Here is a 23,055-nt window from a genome sequence, read left to right as displayed (position 1 = left end):
GCGGGGCTAGCAGCCACATGAGCAATGACAGAAGTGTGTTCACCTCGCTCAGTGAAGAGAGCGCTCCTGAAGTGATTCTTGCGGACGGAAGTGTAGTGAAATCGGCCGGGTGCGGTACCTGTGTGCTGACTGGTGTTGACGGCTGTGGTGGTGCAGTGGAGATTACTCTCACGGAAGTACTTTTTGTGCCGTCGTTGAACAGCAGTTTGCTTTCGGTGGCGAAGTTGGCTGCTAAGGACTTTGTGGTGATTTTCGGCAAGGACTATTGTGACATTTGTGATCAATCGGGGCAAGTGAAAGTGAAGGGCGCCCGATCGGACAGCCTGTACCACCTGAAGACGGTTGAAACAGTGATGAAAGCCGAGAAAAAGCAGCACAACGAACTGTGTCAACACTAGACAGAAAAAAAATATCTAGTAGATATTGAAGTAGATATCTTCTACAAGTCAACTAGAAATCTCCTTCCAATGCATCATTTTGTCTACCTGAAAATGTCGGTGACAGATGGTGTCTACTAGATATCATCTAAATATCTACTAGACATTGGGTACCAGACATCTATCTGATATCTATCAGACATCGATACGTCAAAAAATCTTTTTCTTCTTTTTATTTGTTTTTCTTTGTCGACACATATAATTAAGGAACAACAAATTGTTTATTCGTAAATTTTATTTTATAAATCTAATAAATACTTAAATAAAAACGTATAAATAATCCATAAATGTTAAACTTACTCTATAAATCACTGACGGGATTCCAGAACTGTCCGGCAACTTACCATATGCGCAATCTTTGGAGGGTTCTGGCAATTTCCGGACTGGTCACCGGACGAAGCAGCTAGGGCGATGGGCGGGCGGATCTCCTTCAGGCTTATTCTGCGCGGCGTGTGAGGTGAGACGAGTCGAATGAGGTGACAAAAGTCGACACGATCCCATTTGATTTACATTAGTCGTCTCACGTCACGTGAGACGAAAACGGCTGTCTCACCTCACACGCCGCGCAGAATAAGCCTGCTTGGATGACCCTCAAGCAACTCCTGGATGAAAGCAGCTGGGACGACTCTAGAGAGGTTCTTGGAAGGCTCTCCGGAAGCTCCTGAATGAATCACCCTACGACGCAGCTGGGACGACACGCGGGCTGATCTCTTTGGAAGACTTTCCAGCAACTCCTGGATCTCCTTTCGACGCAGCTGGGACTGCACGCAGGCGGATTTAGTGGATCTCCTTCGAGGACTTTCCGGAAACTCCCAGACTACTTGAACATATCACCATACGACGCAGCTGGGACAAAACGCGGAAGGAAACTGCTTACGACGCAACTCAAACCATGACTCATTTGCATAAATCAACCGCTCCGTCGCCCCCCCCCCCCCCCCCCTCCACCTTGTCCCCCATTCTAAATTTATTGAAAACCCATTAAAGTAACACTATCTTACTTAAAAGTTAACCAAACCGAAAATTTGTATAGTAGGCGGAAGCTCTAGGAACTGCAAGATTTTCGTCAGCATATTGGCAGCTATTCATCCGGCAGCTTCGGCATCAAAGGAGTTCCGGCAGATACTTGCATATTTCCCTACAAATAAAAGGCTTCTGGTGAAATTCTCTGTCTTCAGGTAAAAACTTCAATACTTACCAGCAGGAGGACGCGAGGGAGGACGGAATGGACGGTAACAACAATTGGCGGCAGTTCCAGGATCCGATCAGGAAGCTCCACAACTCCAGAGGAGCTCGTTTCATCCAGCAGCTTCGGCCTCAAGGGGTTCCGGCAGATGATTGCATATTTCACTGCAAATGAAAAGTCTCTGGTGAAATTAATTATCTTCTGGTGAAAACTAAAATACTTACCAGCAGGAGTAGGCAGAATGAACGGCAACAACGATTAGCGGCAGTTCCAGGATCCGATCAGGAAACTCCACAACTTCAAAAAAGGAAAATTCTTTCACAGAACATGCTAAAACGCGACAAGAAGTTTTTTGGCGCGATTTTTTTTTTTTTACAGTCTTGCGAATGGTCAAATGTCATGTGAGTAGTTAAGGTCAGAACCAGACAAAATTGTTAAAGAAAATTAGGGTTGGTGTCTAGACGAAGTAGAAATGAACTCGACAAGTAGACATCCTTCAATCCGGGCGGATTCGAACCAAGAACCTAGACATCACCAGGCTCGCACGCTACCACTCAGCTATCGAACCGGTTGATGTGAGAAGAAACAAAACGCACACAAGAAGCGTTGGTGGGTCGATGATTATGTTTTGCCATGGTAAATTTAAAAACATTTGTATGCTTGTCATTACTGCAAGGCTCCTTTCAGTGTACCTTCGTAGTCGCGAATGCTGATGGGGCACCATGCAGTACGTTGGTACCGCTGTATCGCGCTAGCAAAATAAATTTGTTTACACAACATTACCGTACCGCTGAATTGCGCAAGCAAAGATTTTTTGATACTGCGGCATGATACCTCTGCACGCTAAGAAAAGGATACTCTAAAATGGGTAAATTTCATACAAACCTGAGCTAAATGTTTGATAAATTGTTTGCCTATATTTGCGTATTATTTAAGCATATTTGCAAATGTGCATTGTGCACTTTTTGGAAAAATGCGTGTAGACTAAGAAAAACTATCGAAAAGGTTGAAAACCGGAAATTTTCGAACACCAAAAAATAATCCTGGTGGTTTATTTACTGTACGTTAGACGTAGTGCGCTGGTTGCATATATAATACATACATGTATTGCGATTTTTTTTTCGACTTAGACTTTGATGCGATAAATTTCGTCGTACTCATATTTCGCTTTCGATTTCGCTGTCAATCTCAGTCGCAGGGTTTTTGTAATTCGTCCGATAATGTGACAGTTTTCGGCAGCCGTCGTAATGTTTACCCAATGAGAGTCTAATGAAGGTGTGGAAGAGACACTTCGTGTGCGTGAGATCCGTGTTTGGTGCAAACCATGTCACTACTACAAGCAAAGCGAGCTCCCATAAGAACGCGTGTCAAATAGTGACGTCACTATTTGTGTTTACATTTTTCTTTGCTTACTAATACATAGCCATCTCTTCTTCTTCCCCACCTGTAATATACTCTCATTGATGTTTACCATTGAGTTCTTTTGTTCTCGGTCCACCAGCTGGTCATGTTTACACAACAAAACCAGCTGGTTCACCGATGTTTACGTTCATCCTTATTGTTCTCGGCTACCAGCTGTTTATGTTTTCATAACAAAATCAGCTGGTTTCGCCTGAATCGGGGAAAGAAGGCGAAAATATGTCATAAATGTTAGGTTAGTACCATATTAGGGCGAGTTCAATTTCGTCGCCAAAGTCTGATTATTTATAAAAAATACAATATAAACACAGTTAAAAATAATGATATTTACACGTCATGTAAACTTCATTTTAGTGATGTAAACTTATTGTTATGATGGTTTACATGATATATCATGTAAATTTGTGTTATATGTCATGTAAACTCTCAGAGTCATGCTGAATTACATGACATATAATGGAAGTTTACATGATATTTTATGACTTTTACATGATATGTCATGTAAACTTCTGTGATATCCCACGCTCCAATTATGTGCATCATATGTCACAGAATTTTACACTCTTTTTTCGATCTGTGAAGGTGTATATTTTCAAGAGTGTGGTACAAAAACTACATGTGTAACCACTGCATCGCGCTAGCAAAATAATATAATACATACGCATTTGGAGAAGAATCTGCAACACCTCCTGTCAAATTTTCATTCGTAAAATAAGCGATCAGCTGATCCGAAACGTCTCGTAAAATGGCTCATAGTCTGCTTTACGAGCCAATATTATGGATGAAAATCTGACAAGAGGTGGCAACCTAGCACGTGAATATCAATATCATCAACAATGTTGTCATCTCGTAAAATGGCTCATTATTTTTATTTCATACTCCAGATATTATGTTTTCAGTTCAAAACCAAATTAGCGACATTTTTACTTCGACTTTCGCTGCTTTTGCCTTGCATTAAACACAATGTCGGAAGCAGCACGCTGTATAGACTTACAGGCGTACAATGCAGCGCGCCACTTCCGACAAAAGCAGGCAAAAGAAGCGAAAGTAAAAGAAAACATGTCGCTGATTCGGTTTTGAACTGGAAACATAATAGTCTATTTTATGAAACGACAACAGTGTTGATATTGATATTAACACTCACGGGCTTGGGCGCAACCTCCTGTCAAATTTTCATTCATGAAATAAGCGATCAGCTGATCCGAAACGTCTCGTAAAATGGCTCATTGCACGCAAAACAAGAAAAGCTACCAAAAATTGCGATATGCCTTAAATCAATTCGCGACTACGAAGTTGTCGAATGTGCGTGAAGGTTTACGTGAGAAAAAACGAGAGGTAAATATTTTTTGCTTTTTTTTCACGCACATTCTTACAGTTCCTTACGAGGTTTTTCATTAGAGCGACAAAGAGTTGGAATCTCTTTTACCTTCGTAGTCGCGAATGGTCATTGATTGTACGTCGTTTTCAAAATTTGTTACTGAGTAGAAATATTTTTCGGTGTAAGAGTCTGTTTATATCAGAGTCCCGCAAAGACTGAAACCAAATCTACACTGAAAAATATTTTAACCCAGGGAATAAGTTTTAAAAACTCAAATTTGGCTAACAGCTCTTATTTTTACTCAGCATTGTTTGAGTTTCCCCCTCGCCCCACACGAATGTTGTCAAAAACGAAGAGAGAAGCACCGACACATGCGTGCTGCTCCGTGTAAGAAGCCAAATTTGGATTATCTTGACTAAACCCAAATTTCAAAAAAAGCCTCCGCTGAGTGAAAATAACTTACCACTGGGTGAAAATTTTTGCCGCGATCAAATAAGAACTACTTAAGCCTGAAACACATAGCGTCCGTTCCGTCGAGGTTTGCGTTTTTTTGACAGTTTTCCCATGGGAAATGTGTCAAACTACTGTCACGCACACGCAAACGTATGCATTGTGTGGGGCACTTTAGAGACCACTATAGCGGTTTGACGCAAATTAGAGTAATTAGACGGAGGTGCGGAATTGCGTCAAAAGAACTTAAATTTGGTTGATTTGTAGTTTCGTGTACCCATCGAACTATCAAATCGGCTACCTATCGAGCACGCCTGCAAAAATCTGGCCAAACATTTCTGTAGGTCCTAAGCTTGGTCCTAAGTGCAGATGAGAGGCTCTCTTTAAATTTCCTCTCCTCCGATTGCTTGTACAGTGACGATTCGTTCGTTGAGAGCTCGTTAGATGGGCTGTCTCGATGGTTGAATGTTCACTGGTTGGGGCAAAACCCAACTAAAAAGCACTGTCAATGTCAAAATAGATGTCAAAACGAGTTTGACGTCTGACCGCCGTCGCATCACAGCTCCTGTATTTATACAGAACGTTTACGCAAGTATGTGAGTGTTCCGTGACGTACACAGCAACAAAATATGAACATTACATGAATTGTAATCAGTACTTCAATGTAAATAGTGTTCATGTAAACGAAATAAGAATGTAACATTCTGTGATATTCAATGCACATGAATATTTCAGAGGACGGTTTTGTGTGTTCTATTACATCTGCATCAACTTTACCATGTTGCCCGAGCTTTCCGTTTATTTCAGCACAACATTATTCAATGAACAGACTTTTCCATGAATAATCATTGAACTTTACATGTCCATGATGTGGATGTCATTCAAGCTGAACCAAACGTAAACAAAGATGGCTCTCATCTGTGCGTGAAGATTATTCGTCGTTCCGAAAAATAGTTCCTTTTGCGTTCTCAACAACTAATTCTAGCTAGGATTCCAAAAAAGGTAAATTTTTGAAAATATACATTGGTGGTTCCTGTATCCAGAATGTTTTCATCGACAGATAGCCGAGAGCGAACGTTCAAAGGTGAATCCAAATCAGCTGATGCCGGGGAAGTTGTGTGCTGCCGCACAACACTGAAGCGTGAAATACTCCCTGGCTGCAATGGAATCTGACCGGCTGGTGCTGTATCAAATATATCTGATCTTGTGATTTCTTAATGATTTAAGTGTGGAAACCAAAAAACTCAATAAAACGACGGAAAACATGTTCGATGACGCTTAATTATTAAAAAAAACGGAAGAAAAACATTTTTTTTTGGCATGGATTGGCAAGCAGCACGTCATTGTAGATTTACATCCCCGCTTATAAGTTTACATGATGATATTTACAATGAATGTAAAAGCACAGACAAACAGACGTGTCACTTGGAAGAAAATGCGATAAAAATCATCGTCACGCAAACATAATCGCCCAATGCTAATTATGCTGTGGTACGCAAACCTACTGAGTAGATGGCGGTAGTGAGCAAACGTCAAACAGGAGCAAAAACGATGCGAGCGCCATGAGCGAGCGATTTGCGAACTACGGAATATTTGAATAATCCGTTAAAAAGTGAAACGATGGGAAGTGAGTAGAGTGAGACGTCTGTTTGTCTGTGGTAAAAGTGAAAACACACGTAACAATACATCATTTTCCACGCTCCAATTATGTGCATGATATATGATGTAATTGTACACGATTTTTTCGAACTGTGTATTTCTCGTCACTTGCGTGTGTCTAGAGCATTTTGATCAGTTGTCAGTTGCCCCAACGAACGAACACGATTCGCTAATCGGGGCGCAGTCGTGACCCAACCAGCGAATCCGGACTGTATTAATAAATTTTGATTTACTTCTTGGGGGCTGTACACAAATTACGTCACGCTTTTAGGGGAGGGAGGGGGGTTTGCAGAACGTGGCAACGCTTACAAAAAATATTGAGGTTCCATGCAAAAAGTGTGACATAGGGGGGAGGGGGGTTGAAAATGGTCGATTTTTGCGTGTTATAATTTGTGTATCACCCCTTACGTCGGAAGGTAGATAAAACACTCCCCAGGTAACCACTAAGCACTGTTCTGAGCATTATAACGGCCATTAAACAGCTTTTCAGTGCTAAGTAGCTCTATATAAGCATTCCTAATGCTTATAGGCACTATAACCAGTAAGAACTAAATTAAGCCCTGTAAGCCTATATAAAGCCTACAAGCTGTAAAGAAGTTTGTCAGTGCTGTCACAGGGCTTGGAGCACATGACGTTTATATCAATCAAAATAGATTTCGACCAAAACAGACTGGAGTCGGTCATTATCAATACATTTTAAACATCCATGTCGGACGGGATTGACGAAACGGGATTATTTTTGGCACATTTATCGGAATGGTGTTGTTAAATAGATAATGGAATTTGGTTATCTTGATTATTCCATTTTTTTCAATCAAGACAAACTCCAGCTCGTTTCCCTCTTCTTGTGAAACGTTTCCCGACCATTTATATAAACATTGCTTCTCCTGCATCAATTCCTGCGTTCGTTACCACCAACCTTACCACTGAATCATCCTCATCCCATATCATTTTCAACCCTCGAAATGCCCAAACTATTTTATTTTTCATGGTTTAAATACTAGTTTGATCACACCATTCCCATGGTGCATTGGTGGAGCAGATGAGAAAGGCAACGGACTTGGACTTGATCAGGAACTCGGAGGACAACAGTTAGAATCTGGATGAAGTAGCAAAAAAGCAACTTCAATGGAAGCGAAGGAAGTTAGAAAAGAACAGGAGATAGACAATTTTTTTTTTCTTTGTCTCACTTTTGACAACTTTCGCTCCAGAGACTTGGTACGATATTTTAAAGTTGGCCGTATATCAGCCGAATAATTCGCCAAAAGTGGCTTTTGAGCAGCTCTATAAGAGGATATAGAACCAATTAGCTCTGTTAGCCAGGTTCTACATTCGACTATAGAGCCGACTTAATGCCATTTTTACGGCTTAATGGTTACTTGGGTCCTTTCCAATCTACACATCACAATTTGTCCAAGTGTCCTCTGTGACATCGTAACAATGAATTAACTACATCGGCTGTTTTCCTACTCTCCGCATCGACAAATGTGGCGCTAGCTTCTATGCGCGAAAAACCGCTAAAAGTAAATCGCAAAAATATTGTATGGCGAATAGCATCTAAAGACACATTTCTCGAAGGGGAATACATTATTCGGAAAAATAATTGGTAGTGGTTGTGCACAATGGTGACTACTTTTAAGCCTACCAAATATTTTTTCAGTAAAAGCTTTCTATTTCAAGTAATTCAAGTTTAGATGCTTTTCACCATACAAAATAAAATGGATTTACTCCTGCTGATAAACTGGTGGGTGTGCGCCAAGCGGGTAGTCCATTTAAAAAGAGAGCATACACGGAGCCGCCAAACTACCGAAAATTGAGTTCTTTTGACGCAATCCCATAGCACAGACAAACAGACATACTACTTAGAAGAAAATTGCTTCAAAAATATCGTTTGGCATCTCACTAGCACCCTCTATAATGCTCAATCCGAAGCATTCATTTGCAGGTGTCGTTTCCCTCGGCTCGATGTAAAAATTTAGCAGGTGACCACTCCCCCGTGGCGTCATCCATTCATAAAATATGAATGAAGGTTCATGATTGAGTCATTTTATGTAAACATTGATCGGCGTCGCGTTCATTTCTCTCCAAAATTGAGAGGTGATGTAGGCACAGCAGCGCCACCATGAATCATGCGAGCACAGTCCGAACTACACGTTATTTCCAAAATGACCGTTGAATCGTGCGATGATTTCGATTTGAGTAGTATGTCTGTTTGTCTGTGCCCATAGTTCGACCCAATAAGCCAAATTTGAGTAAATCGATTAAACTCACACTAGGTAAATTGCCTTCACCTCCAGTAAAAACATTTACTTAAGAGTAGGTAAATTCAACTCAAGACCCCCCCTCATTCAACCCAAATTTGAGTATACCTACATTTACTCAAAATTGGCTTATTGGGCTCAAAGACCCCCATTGGGTAGATGCATCTCTGTTTGTTTTTGACAACATCATCGGTGGGGGAAAGAGAGAAAATAGCCTAATTTTGGGTAACTAGTTTATTCGATATACTCACCCAAGTAACCATTAAGCCGTAAAAATGGCATTAAATCGGCTCTATAGTCGAATGTAGAACCTGGCTAACAGAGCTAATTGGTTCTATATCCTCTTATAGAGCTGCTCAAAAGCCACTTTTGGCGAATTATTCGGCTGATATACGGCCAACTTTGAAATATCGTACCAAGTCTCTGGAGCGAAAGTTGTCAAAAGTGAGACAAAGAAAAAAGAAAAAAAATATTTTGTTTATCTCCTGTTCTTTTCTAACTTCCTTCGCTTCCATTGAAGTTGCTTTTTTGCTACTTCATCCAGATTCTAGCTGTTGTCCTCCGGGTTCCTGATCAAGTCCAAGTCTGTTCCCTTTCTCATCTGCTCCACCAATGCACCATGGGAATGGTGTGATCAAACTAGTATTTAAACCATGAAAAACAAAACAGTTTGGGCATTTCGAGGGTTGAAAATGATATATGATGAGGATGATTCAGTGGTAAGCTTGGTGGTGACGAACGCAGGAAATGAAGCAGGAGATGCAATGTTTATATAAATTTTCGGGAAACGTTTCAGAAGAATAGGGAAACGAGCTGGAGTTTGTCTTGATTGAAAAAAAATGGAATAATTAACATAACCAGATTCCATTATCTATTTAACAACACCATTCCGATAAACATTCCAACATGGATGTTTAAAATGTATTGATCATGACCGACTCGAGTCTGTTTTGGTCGAAATCTATTTTGATTGATATAAACGTCATATGCTCCAAGCCCTGTGACAGCACTGACAAACTTCTTTACAGCTTGTAGGCTTTATATAGGCTTACATGGCTTAATTTAGTTCTTACTGGCTATAGTGCCCATAAGCATTAGGAATGCTTATATAGAGCTATTTAGCACTGAAAAGCTGTTATATGGCTGTTATAATGCTCAGAACAGTGCTTAGTGGTTACCTGGGCAGCTTTGAGTAAAATCGACCCAAAAATTAGGTAGTTTGATTTCTCCGTGTAGGAGCAAAAAGAGTCTCTCTTTTGCAGATTGGACCTTTAGATAAATAAATATGGGTGCTATTACACTCTTTGCCCAGACGCCAAATATTTGACCACTTTTGACAGATAAATTTTGGCAGGTTGTTTGGCTCTGTTTGTCCCTATTCGTTTTTCGAGAGTGACAAATATTTTTGTTTGCCAGGTACACCTTGGTCAAAATTTAACTGTCAAAAGTGGTCAAATATTTGGCATTGGTCAAAGAGTGCCCAAGTAACCACTAAGCCGTAAAAATTGGCACCAAGCTGGTTCTATATTCATATGAAGAACAATGCCAACAGAGCTTTTCAGAACTACATCCTATAATAGATCTGCTAAAAAGCCACTTTTGGCGAAATATTCGGCTGATATACGGCCAGCTTCAATCTGCGTACCGAGTCTCTGGTGAAAGAGCTGTCAAAAGTGGGTAAAGGAAAAAGAAAAAAAAAAGTTATTTATCTTCTTTATGTTTTGCTCCGGATGCCTTTCCATCGAAGTCTATTTTTTTTCTTCGATTTTTACGGCCTGCTGCTCCAGATTCGAACTGACAATCTTCGGGCTTGCTATTTTCAAGTATTTCGTCACGTTTTCCATCTGCTCCATTGATGCAGCGTGAGATCGGTTAGCTCAGCACCGTATTTGAGGAAAAAGTGGCAACAAGTTGAGACAGCATTGATGTTCCGAACCGAAATGCTTAGAATGATCCGATGGTCGGATGTGGAATCGGGCACAAAGTGGCCGCATACGAAATGTATGAAATGGTCGGGGAAATGGTTTTATGGATGGTGGTTCTGCGGGAGATGCAGCTAGGGAAGTTTGGAAGATTGACGAGGTTTCATAACAGGAGGCGGCTCGTCGACTACTTTTGGTGTTCATCTCTAGGTAAAAGCTCGGGTAAACCCATTACAGCTGCATAGGTAAATATCTGATTCATTTGTAATAGATGATCGAGGAAGCAGCTGTACATTAATTTGATGTTTATAGTGGCGAAATGACGATAATCATCCAACACCCAATCTATCGTACAAAAATTCCAATGATATTTCATTGTTCTCCGACGGTTCTGTTTTGTTTTGCTTCAAATCAGCTCTGACTGATTTAAACGTCATGTACGCCAAGCCTTTTAACAGCACTGTCAGGCTTCTAATTCGGCTCACAGGCTCTGGGTTTGCAAGCACTACAGTGTAGCGTAATATACTAATATACGGCTTATTTTAGTGTTTACAATTTATAATGCCTGTGAGCATTTGAAAATCACATACAGAGCCTAATGACACGGAGAAGCTGCTGAATGACCTTTAGACCGCTTACGACAGTGCTTAGTGGTTACCTGGGTGTCACTAGCTTATGTTTGTCGGCAAATTTGAAAACCTCGCACTGCGAAACCGGCATTACCCTTTAAGGAGTTAAAAGTATTAGGTTTTTGGTCGAAATACAAAGTGATCGAACGTGCGAAAATTGATTTTTTACCTACTTAGAAATGTCGCAACTCAATTTGGATTAGTGCATATTGTTGCTCTTAATTAGCTTAGTGATGCGCAACAGAAAAAATAGATTCAAATTCACTTCGCAGCTGCAACATCGCATGTGCTTCTAGCGACGACTTCGATTTGGTGGTGCGACGATAATACCCTTTTTTTGCTTGTATATGGAGCTGTCCAAATAAAGGGTACTTGTCAATTTCTTGAAATGGGTAAATTTTGCCCTTCTCAGAGATCCGATCGTGTACTCTCTAATGGGTGAAAAATGTGTTGAAAAGTTTCATGGGGCATCCAGTCGCACAAGACTGATGTTTGTGATTCCCTCTAAGTTTCGAGTAAGTGCAACGAAATTAAATTGTGTCTGATTGATCGAGGATTTTTCATTTTATTATTTACGATGTTCGTGGTTCTGGACCGGCTCAGTGATCAAATTTGGAGCCAAGATTCTATCGACCGAAGACCGCCGAAAGTATGACCATAGTCTAATCAGTACTGTACCCGTGACTGTACCCTTTAGGATTATCAGTGCTCGACATTCCTGATTGCATGATAAGCATTAACCCTCAAGAGGATACCTTAAATGAAGGTCCGTTTTGGAACCCTGGGGTCCATTGGACCCCAACATATATTCTCGCGTATCTCGTGATCCTTACTTTTTGTAAGGGTGATGTTTTCAGCAAATATGTTAGGAAAGTCAAGGCCTATCTAGTGATGAACAATTTAGTTCGGGAAGTTTCCGCTAGGTGGTGCTAGTGAGCATTGAAAAATGCCCACGATCTACAGGATATAACGTACCTAAACAAGCGGACAAGGACAAGATGTACCGAAACAATAGGGTAAATCGCACTGCTGTAGACGAGTAGACATATATGTCCAGCGGGTCAAAAGGGGTCATTCAAATATTACGTAACGCAAAGGAGTGGGAGGTGGTCTAGCACTGTGTTACGTTTCATTCAAAATTTTCCATACAAAAGTTGTTGCACGGAGAAGAGAGGAGCCCTTAAGTTGTCAAATTTTGCGTTTCGTAATATTTGAATAAACCCAAGAGGAATCAGAGACAAACAGACGTAACACTATTAAAATTTAAATCTCATATATCTCAGGATCCTGATTACTTCCCAAGTAACCATTAAGCCGTAAAAATGGCATTAAATCGGCTCTATAGTCGAATGTAGAACCTGGCTAACAGAGCTAATTGGTTCTATATCCTCTTATAGAGCTGCTCAAAAGCCACTTTTGGCGAATTATTCGGCTGATATACGGCCAACTTTGAAATATCGTACCAAGTCTCTGGAGCGAAAGTTGTCAAAAGTGAGACAAAGAAAAAAGAAAAAAAATATTTTGTTTATCTCCTGTTCTTTTCTAACTTCCTTCGCTTCCATTGAAGTTGCTTTTTTGCTACTTCATCCAGATTCTAGCTGTTGTCCTCCGGGTTCCTGATCAAGTCCAAGTTTGTTCCCTTTCTCATCTGCTCCACCAATGCACCATGGGAATGGTGTGATCAAACTAGTATTTAAACCATGAAAAACAAAACAGTTTGGGCATTTCGAGGGTTGAAAATGATATATGATGAGGATGATTCAGTGGTAAGCTTGGTGGTGATGAACGCAGGAAATGAAGCAGGAGATGCAATGTTTATATAAATTTTCGGGAAACGTTTCAGAAGAATAGGGAAACGAGCTGGAGTTTGTCTTGATTGAAAAAAAATGGAATAATTAACATAACCAGATTCCATTATCTATTTAACAACACCATTCCGATAAACATTCCAACATGGATGTTTAAAATGTATTGATCATGACCGACTCGAGTCTGTTTTGGTCGAAATCTATTTTGATTGATATAAACGTCATATGCTCCAAGCCCTGTGACAGCACTGACAAACTTCTTTACAGCTTGTAGGCTTTATATAGGCTTACAGGGCTTAATTTAGTTCTAACTGGCTATAGTGCCCATAAGCATTAGGAATGCTTATATAGAGCTATTTAGCACTGAAAAGCTGTTATATGGCTGTTATAATGCTCAGAACAGTGCTTAGTGGTTACCTGGGTTATATAGTTGATGTCTTCGGTTGTTTGGTTGGTCAAGAACTTATAGATTATGGACCGTTTGATTCGATATTCCACCACTAGGTAGTGCTAGATAGCATGCAAATTTTTTATCTCATAATATCTCAGGATTCTGATTTCTTAGAAAAATGGTGTCTTAGTTGTTGGGTAGGTCAAAAATGTTCAGTTGATGAGCCATTTGATACGAACTCTCCTATTGGGAGACGCTGGTGCGGGATGCTTATTATTTATAGAGATGGTGTCTACAGCTGTTATTTGGCAGGACATGGACCTACCGAATATAGACACTATAGAATCTACAGACTTGGGGAGAAATAGTTGAATTACGCAATTTTAGAGTGTTTTATAGTGAATTTAGTGTGTACTAATAGAAAATGACGTCACACAACCCACAGTCGTTATCGTTCCGTAAATCTCGTTTGGCTAAACGAATTGATAGATCGTTTGGTTAGGGGCCATTCATAAATGGCGTAGCATTTTTTGACTATTTTTGACACTCCCTTCTCCCTCTATTTTCCCATACCTAATACATGGCTCGTAGCATAATCAGCGACTCTCCCCACCACCCTAAAATGCCACTTCATCTATGGACGGCCTCTTGCAGTTGTCTGTACATTGGAAAGCATATGGAATCTATAGTGTCTATATTACAGATAATGGGATATAGGGTATGTGTGCCATCAGTAATCTCATGCTCCCATATTCATACTATTCGAAAACAAGCGATTGCGGCACCGATTGGTTCCGTTCTTTTTGTTTTCATGGGTGCTCACTTCTAACAAAAAATACAAAAATAAGAAACAAAACAAACAATGCTTCAATCCTTTGTATTTCGTAGGATGAAAATGGGCGCCACATGCTTAATAAGGGAACCAAAGCTATATACAATTATACTTTGATCATAATCTACACAATTTTCCACAGCACAGAGATCAGACATCCAAGCTCAGTTTCAAAACTGTGTAAGGAATTAAACGTTCATTTGAAATGGCAACTGGTGGCGCTGCTATCCCAATGTTCCCACGCTGTTGTCGGTGGTGAATATAAAACTTATGTAGATATGCGTACTTACCACACTGTTGTCGGTGGTGAATGTAAAACTTATGTAGATATGCGTACTCACCACTAATTGTAGCAATTTGCCGCATAGGTGACGCTAGTGTTGTCAACGCTAAAAAAATTGAATCCTTGCACAGCTTTCGAGACAATTTTCTATAGGCTTGGAAGTCTGTTCTCTGTGATACAAAATATATTGTCATGAAAAATCGAATAAAATGGAATGTAAATTTCAACGTTTCCTTCCCGTAACCGGGAGGAACTCCTGGAGAGAAATTCCTGAAGGAATCCCGTGAGGAGTTCCTGGAGGAATCCCGGAAGAAATTCCTAGGAGAATCTCGAGAGCAACTCCTAGAGGAATCCCGGGAGAAATTTCTGAAGAATCCCGGGAGAAATTCCTGAAAGAATCCTGAGAGGAATTCCTGGAGGAATGCCAGGAAGAATTCTTGGAGGAATCCCGGGAGAAATTCGTTGAGAAATACCGGTAAGAATTCCTGGAGAATTCCCAGGAGGAATTCCTGAAGCAATCCCCGGAGGAATTCCTGAAGAAATCCCAGGAGGAATTTCAAGGAGGAATTTCCTAGAAAAACTCATGCAGGAAACCCGGGAGGAAATTCTGGAGAAAATCCGGGAGCAATTCGGAAACAAATTCCTGAAGAAATTCTGGGAGGATTTCGTGGAGGAATCTCGGAAAGCATTTGTGGAAGAATCCTTTTACGAATTCCTAGTTGAATCCCTGGTGGAATTCCTGATGTAGTTTTGCGAGTCATTTCCGGAGGGCTTTTAAGTGGGTTTCCCAGATGAAATCGTAGAGAAACCTCGGGAAGATTTACTGAAAGAATCCCTGTATTGATTTCTGGAAGAATCCTGGTAGGAGTTCCTTCAGAAATTTTGGGAGGAATTCCTGGAGGTATCCGGGCGAGTCAATTCTGAAGTAAATTATCCACCAAATTGGAAGTATTGGTATTGTGAACAGAATGTAATTATATTGTGTTATTCTCAAGATATTCACTTTAAAAGAAGCGTACTTATTTGAGGACGCTTGCCACTCGGTAATCTAGGATGCTGGGCATATACGAACTAATTAGCGCCATTTTGCAGAAAAAACTTTAAGATAATTTTCATTACCAAATAATCCTTGATGTATTGAACACTTTTGCCGAACACACAAACTTTCTATACATTCCGAATCTCAAGATATTCAAGCTAAATTTAACTTTCAATCCATAATTTGAATAAACAATAGCGCCACCTACTGGGCTAATTCCAATTCAATTTGTTTGTCACAAGATTGCCCTTGGTCTATTGAACAATTTTGTCGAAGACAGCATTATTCTAGGAAGTGACGATCACAAGATATAATCATTCGTGTCGTGGGGTCCAATGGACCCCAGGGGATCAAAATCGCCCGGTTAAACTTTGACATAAAAAATAATCTATAGTACACCATGAAATATTTGTTATTTTTGCACAAATAATCCATCGTGGTGTAGTTTGAAGGTACTGTGAAAACGGGACCGATGTGTCAATCCAAACTTTTTTGCGACCACTTCAAAGTGGCTCTGGGGTCCCAGGTATCCATTAGAGGGTTAAGAATAAAAGTTTAATTCATAAATGAATAAATATTGCTCATTTACAAAATTTAATTAGTATTGTTATTATTTGTTGATAATTTTAAAAGTTCAAAAATATCTAAGTTCGCATAAAATGATAAAAAAGGGTAAATTTTACTCTTTTCAAATTTCAAATCGTTCTAGAAAAAGGGTAAAATTCACTCGTTGATTTGACGTACAAGCGGTTTACCCTTTCAAGAGTAAATGTCGTTTACTCTTTTTATAAGTTCACCTAGTTACTATCGAAATGGGTGAAAAAGTACTCTTTAAAGAGTACTTCAGTCTCTCAGTGCGTTGAAAACAAGTCTGACGAAGAAGAAAAACAAGAATCAAAAGAAGTTGTTTTTGCGGGATCCTGAACTACTCAAAAATGAGTCGTTTTCGACTCACTTTGGTACAAAGTGGAACAGCTCAAAATAGAGTAATCATCAATTACTCACTTTTGAGTAACCATCAATTTTTTCATAATGAGAGTATCCTTTACTCACTTTTCTTATTTCAATAATTGCAAAAGTAAAATATTTCATGGGGCCGAATTTGATAACAAAATTAATAGTAAATCTTATTAATTATCAAAGAAACCAGCAACAAAATCATTTATTTATCACTTATTGAGAAGAAAAATACATAATGAGTTTAACTTATTAGTTTAAATTATAAATTCCTAACAGTTGAATTCCAACACTTCTGTGTGTGGTTGGTGTGTGGCTCCTTTTAGTTCAGGTCCAACCTCTGGATTCCCAAATGCGGTTCATACAAGTTTTCCAGTCGGACGTCTTTGGGCACGTCCTTGGGGTCGTCTTGGAGAAAAGTGATCACCGAGCAGTTTCTGCACATCGACGAAGAAATTTCCTCCGGCATGATCCAACATGATCCTGCCATTACCAAGTTCATGAAAAACAATTTGTATACATATACATATTATATTAATTCTAACGTTTAGCATTCAAAAACTTACCTTGATGTCTTAAAAAAGAATTCCACTTGAAATAAAACCAAAAGTTTTCATATTCTTATGTATTTTCAATCGTTTTCGGCAAAAGATCACTTCTGTGGCCGCGGACTGATTTTTTACAAGTTTTCGACGGTTATGAATGAGTGCTTTTTTGAAGCCTTTACTCAAAAGTGAGTAAAGGTTATTTTTGTTCCTGTGTGAGTAGAAATCTACTCTCTTTCATAAAATAAAGTTACTCACTTTTGACAGTTAGCTTGAAAGTACAGAAGTGAGTTGAAAACGACTCATTTTTGAGTAGTTTCAAACGAGCGTGTACGGTGTATCGACATCGATACTTGCACCGAGAAAAAAATCTACTCAAAATTGAGTAGGATCCGACTCAGTCTCGGGTCTCGTTAAAAGTGCACTCAGAAATAATACAAATCTTGATCAGATTTATTTAAATTTAATATTTTTTATCATTCTTTAAATATACACATCACTTTGTATATAACTTATACTAGGCTCGCATAGTAAACTAAACTATGCCAGATTTGCATGAGGTTATTTTGACCAGTGTTTAAGTTGTTGTTGTTGCTAAAGTGTCTGCAGTGGAAATCAACGGAACGGGAATAATATCGGACGATCCGGGGCATGGCCAGCATTTTGATATTGAAGACCACCTGCAGGTAATTCCCAAGATGCTTTTAATGATTCCGAATATAGAATTTTGCGTTTCTTCCAGCTCGCCAGAACAGAGCAGCCTACGAGCGCTGGGAGGAAAGAAGAATCCAGAACATTCGGAGCACAGTGTCCTCACATAACCCCTCATGTAAATACACCCCCACCGATCGGAAAGCGGCATGTCGGAACCTCGGTCTGGAACTGTGCAGCGGTACCTGGATCCTGGATCCCAACCTAGTGACGAAACGGATTTGCCGGCTAAGTGAGCCTAGACCACCGGAGCGTTCATGGGCGTGTATCCAGCAGGTCGGATGCTTAGAGGACCATCACCATGCACGAGGAGGATTACCAGCTCATCGAACAAAGGTCTCTCCACGATGTCAACATCCGGAGTGAAATCCAATCGCCAAACTCCTGCCGCAATTATCGGTCGTTTGTTGTGGTGCCCCACAGTCGTCGCAGCTAAATATTTTGCCAGTGGATTTTTTAATTTCATTTCATGTAGGGTATCGCGCCACTTGGGCGGTGGCTTCTATATTCGTCTGTTTCCCACTATAACTCAGTCAATTTTGAACCAATTGACTTGAAATGCTGTACACGAGTAGATACTACCCGCATAAACGATAACCATAAGATTTGCTTAACCACCCATTCGGGATACAGTTCGAACAGTATGCGGTATTGTTGAACCGTCTACATTACGGTCCGTTTATTGTGTTGATTTATTAGGGTATACCTATCTCACCTCATTCCAAAAATTGTGTCAATTGGTTCAAATTTGACTGAGTTATAGCGGAAAACAGACGAAAATAGAAGCCACCGCCCAAGTGGCGCGATTCCCTAATAAACTATGTTTATTGTTTGTTTTTCATTTATTTGTGTTGTTTTTTATTTACAATTTCGGAAAACAAGCCACTTCTAAGCATTAAAAACTAAATCTGGGTTAAACTGAGCTAGGTATAGTTCACTTAAACTAATATATGTTGTAAGTGGAAGTTATACTAGGTCAGTATGCTTTGCATTTGTACTAGGCCTAGGGTCAACCAGGCGAAACGTAAATAGCGTAGGATGTATATTGCTGACTGCACCCCAAATTGGACTGACACAATAGTGTGCACACACCTTCAAAGTGTGATTACAGCGTAGGGATACGTCGGATCAAATTGAGGTCTTCGGTGCACTTATTCCTTGTAAATGGAGGAATAAGTGCACCGAAGACGTCGAGACGATCCGAGGCAAATGTGCACTTTTATCACACTTTTTAGGCGTACCAAAAAAAGTGTGATAGTCCAATTTGGGATGTAGTCTGCAATACTATTAAGTTTTGATTTTTTTCTGAGTGTGGGACAACCTTCAAACTGAGTAAGGTGTTGGTTATTCAATTTTGAGTTGTTGCTCTACACGCTAAGATCAGTTCACCTATTTTTCTAAAATGTGGGTAGATTTTACTCAAATTTGCGTAAACTTTACGCAAATATTGGTAAATAAAACTCATATTTTGGAAAAATGCACATTCACATTTATAGGTAATATTACACCATATTCGGGTTACAATTACTCATATTTGGGTTCACATTCCCCATATTTGAGTTTTGTTTTCCTATATTTGAGTACCATTTACGCATATGAGCCTCTGCACGAATCTGGCCTACTGCTCACTCCCACAGAAAGTTTGAAAACAGCGCGCACAGTAAAAGTCAAATTTGACTTTTACTGTGCGCGCTGTTTTCGAACTTTCTGTGGGAGTGAGCAGGACACACGCTTAGATCAGTTTACCTTTTTTCCAAAAAGTGCACAACCGCAAATATGCGTAAATGATACTCAAATATAGGTTAACAAAACTCAAATATGGGTAATGTGGACACAAATATGAGTAATTGTAACCCAAATATGGGTTAATATTACCTATAAATGAGGTTGTGCACTTTTCCAAAATATGAGTTTTATTTACCCATATTTGCGTAAAGTTTACGCAAATTTGAATAAAATTTACCCATATTTTAGAAAAATAGGTAAACTGATCTTAGCGTGCAGGGCAAATTCGTGCAGAGGCTCATTTGCGGTTCACGCTAACCCTCAGCTACCCAGATTGATGTCAAAGCGACCCAGATCGAGCAAAACTGCAGTTACTCTAAAGTGGGTAAAGGTACCTTTACTTAAATCTGGGTTACCGGTATTGGCTGCAAAATCTGGGTAACGGTTACCCTGATTTAGACGTTTCTCATTACACGGTTGTTTGCAAATACCCATCAATGGGTAAAAATACACCCATTTTCGAATAAAAACTGTTTCTGTCACAAAAGGGATAAATTTAAAAAAAATCATGGGTAAAAAAATACGCATTTATAGCTTCTCTATTCGCTTTAAAAATGAGTATATTTTTACCCATTAAAGGGTGAAAAAATGATTGGAAATAAGAAAAGTCAAAAAATCTAACCAGGTCTTCACGGAAAATAGTAAAGTGGATACAGCATTCTTGAGACGGGTGAATTCAAACATTTTAAATTCATAATCGGTAAGTTAATTAATTCTCGGTTAACACATTTCATCTTCTCAATCGATTCTTGTGTTTTCCAGACGCATTTCGCAACATGAAAATCAGTGTCGTCATCCCACACGGATCGCAACAGCAAGAACGAGGAAAAGGATCACGGCATTACGGCAAGTCTTTTTGGAACGCCTCTCGATAAATATTGTAAATCGTAGGACACACGCAGGACACAAAGAAAGAGGGAGTCACAATTTGGCCGTTTGGATGTTACCCGGAACGCACGAAACTCAAGGCAAAAATATGAATGGCTAGAATAACATGGACGGAAGCAATTTGAATTATTATAATTGTTTTGTTATTGTAAATATTTGTATAAAAGCGAATAAAAAATTGTAGTTTTGATTATTTCTAACCAAAACATTATTAATTTGTAAACAAGATTTTTTTTATATTTTTCTCTCCATTCTCAAAAATGGGTAAATTTTTACCCATTTTGCGATAAGAATTGTTTTTAAATAAGGGGTAAAATTATACCCACTTTTGACAGAAACTGTCTTTATCCGTTAATGGGTAAAGCGTCTTTACCCATTAAATGGGGAGAGGCACTTCTACAGAAAATGGGTGTTTTTTCACCCATGAATGGGTTTTCACAAACGACCGTGTAGGGTATTCTCTACCCATTTTTACATAAATGAGTAAGCGTACGCGAAACGGATCTTTCATAGAATTGTTGCTTTATCGGTTGAAAAATAGTCACAAAATAAAACAGATAGTATTTATTTACGTCTAAATAAGTAAAATAACATTAAAAGTATATTCATAATGATAAAAAGGCTCCAGATTTCAAAGGGCAGTCCCAAGTTTCGTTCCGCGCGCCTACATCGGGCTCCTTTGCTGAAGATGTTGTAGCCGGGAATGTTGCAAAAATATCTGGATGTTAAATTTTATGATAAGTAAACACATAATATCATGAAGAATACGAATTACTTACCTGTTTGCAGCTTTCGCGATCCATTTTCTCCGGAGCTTTACCACAGCCTCTAACTTTTTGGAATACACGCCGCGAACAATGTTAATGTTTTTGACAAATCCCGCTTACCCAGATGTTTACCCAGATTTTGACCAATATACAACCAGGATAAACTGAGTATCAGAATTTTCGCAAAGACCCGTTTACCCACAATCAGAGTAAAGCTTACTCTTCTGTTGCAAGATCGGTTACCCGGATTTTGACAACTTCTAATAACATGAAAATCCGGGTAAAATCGACCCATTCGATGGGTAGTTTCAGGTAAGCGTGTTGTGCACTTTTTGGAAAAAGGTAAACTGATCTTAGCGTGTAGTCGACGAAGACTGAGTAAAAGTCAACTCACGACATTTAACATCGATTGTGAGCTGCTTCTACTCAGTTTTTGAGTATCTTCAAAGCAAGGCGTTTATAATTATTTATTGACATTTTTTTTCCAATTTAGATAAATCTAGATTGAGTTTAAATAAGGGCGAAAGTAACATGAGAGAGTTCTCTTCATCGACTCTCTCTTCTGCAAATTAAAGTGTTAAGATGCAAATTCAATTGAACTTTTACACTTACACGCTGCATCGCAACCTAGCGATTTGTGACCAAAAAGTTCAATTATACTTGCATCTTCTCACTTTAATTTGAAGAAGAGAGAGTCAACGAAGAGAACTCTCTCATGTTACTCTCGCCCTTATTTAAACTCAATCTAGAAATTTACGACTTCGACACTATGGATTACTGCACGAATATATACTGGCCTGCTTATTCTCACACGAAATCACGTCAAATTTTCTCAACAACCAAATTTGGCTTATTGGGCACAAGGACCCCCGTTGGGTTGATGCATCTCTGTTTGTTTTTGACAACATCGGTGAGGAAAAAAGGGAAAACAACCTAATTTTGGGTAACTAGTTTATTCGATATACTCAGCTTTGAGTAAAATCGACCCAAAAATTAGGTAGTTTGATTTCTCCGTGTACAAAATTTTGTACAAATTCAGTCGGTAAGACTGGCCTGAAATAAGCATGCATCGCATGAGCTTAACAAACGCCAAAATGTAGGCAATCGACTCACCACATGTAATTCGACATATACGGGTAAATCCATAATCGACATCGATACTTGCACCGAGAAAAAAATCTACTCAAAATTTAGTTGGATCCGACTCAGTGCACGCTAAGATCAGTTTACCTATTTTTCTAAAATATGGGTAAATTTTATTCAAATTTGCGTAAACTTTACGCAAATATGGGTAGATAAAACTCATATTTTGGAAAAGTGCACAACCGCATTTATAGGTAATATTAACCCATATTTGGGTTACAATTACTCATATTTGTGTCCACATTACCCATATTTGAGTTCTGTTTACCTATATTTGAGTATCATTTACGCATATTTGCGGTTGTGCACTTTATGGAAAAAAGGTAAACTGATCTTAGCGTGTGGGGCAACCTTAAAACCACAGACAAACAGACATACCACTCAAATCGCAATCATTGCACGATTTAACGGTCATTTTGAAAATAAACTGTGGTTCGGACTGTGCTCGCATGTGTCATGGTGGCGCTGGTGTGCCTACATCACCTCTCAATTTCAGAGAGAAATGAACGCGACGCCGATCAATGTTTACATAAAATGACTCATTCATGAACCTTCATTCATGTTTTATGAATAGATAACGCCACGGGGAGTTGTCACCTGCTAAATTGTTACATCGAACCGAGGG

General features: G+C 39.4%; 5 long non-coding RNA genes across 5 annotated transcripts; 2 read left to right on the top strand and 3 right to left on the bottom strand.

Moving 5' to 3' along the window:
• Window positions 1-1,410: 1,410 nt before the first annotated feature.
• LOC109405558 (uncharacterized) lies at window positions 1,411-5,124 on the bottom strand. Its single transcript, XR_002128985.3, has 4 exons — window positions 4,984-5,124; window positions 1,848-4,862; window positions 1,636-1,787; window positions 1,411-1,575 (listed from the first exon to the last, which is right to left on the bottom strand). It is a non-coding gene; the product is annotated as an uncharacterized LOC109405558 (long non-coding RNA).
• Window positions 5,125-5,673: 549 nt separating this feature from the next.
• Window positions 5,674-6,080, top strand: LOC109405543 (uncharacterized). The gene is made up of 2 exons (XR_003896186.2): window positions 5,674-5,812; window positions 5,871-6,080. It is a non-coding gene; the product is annotated as an uncharacterized LOC109405543 (long non-coding RNA).
• A 10,701-nt stretch (window positions 6,081-16,781) lies between these two features.
• Window positions 16,782-17,436, bottom strand: LOC134286203 (uncharacterized). The gene is made up of 2 exons (XR_009996861.1): window positions 17,158-17,436; window positions 16,782-17,074 (listed from the first exon to the last, which is right to left on the bottom strand). It is a non-coding gene; the product is annotated as an uncharacterized LOC134286203 (long non-coding RNA).
• Window positions 17,437-17,666: 230 nt separating this feature from the next.
• On the top strand, window positions 17,667-18,692 carry LOC109397439 (uncharacterized). The gene is made up of 2 exons (XR_002127053.3): window positions 17,667-17,822; window positions 17,879-18,692. It is a non-coding gene; the product is annotated as an uncharacterized LOC109397439 (long non-coding RNA).
• Window positions 18,693-21,069: 2,377 nt separating this feature from the next.
• LOC109405561 (uncharacterized) lies at window positions 21,070-22,492 on the bottom strand. The gene is made up of 2 exons (XR_002128989.3): window positions 21,300-22,492; window positions 21,070-21,238 (listed from the first exon to the last, which is right to left on the bottom strand). It is a non-coding gene; the product is annotated as an uncharacterized LOC109405561 (long non-coding RNA).
• Window positions 22,493-23,055: the final 563 nt, after the last annotated feature.

This window comes from Aedes albopictus, chromosome 1 (assembly GCF_035046485.1).
Source record: "Aedes albopictus strain Foshan chromosome 1, AalbF5, whole genome shotgun sequence".
NCBI lineage: Eukaryota > Metazoa > Arthropoda > Insecta > Diptera > Culicidae > Aedes > Aedes albopictus.
Note: the sequence above shows the minus strand (reverse complement) of the source record. Positions and strands in the feature narration are given on the sequence as shown.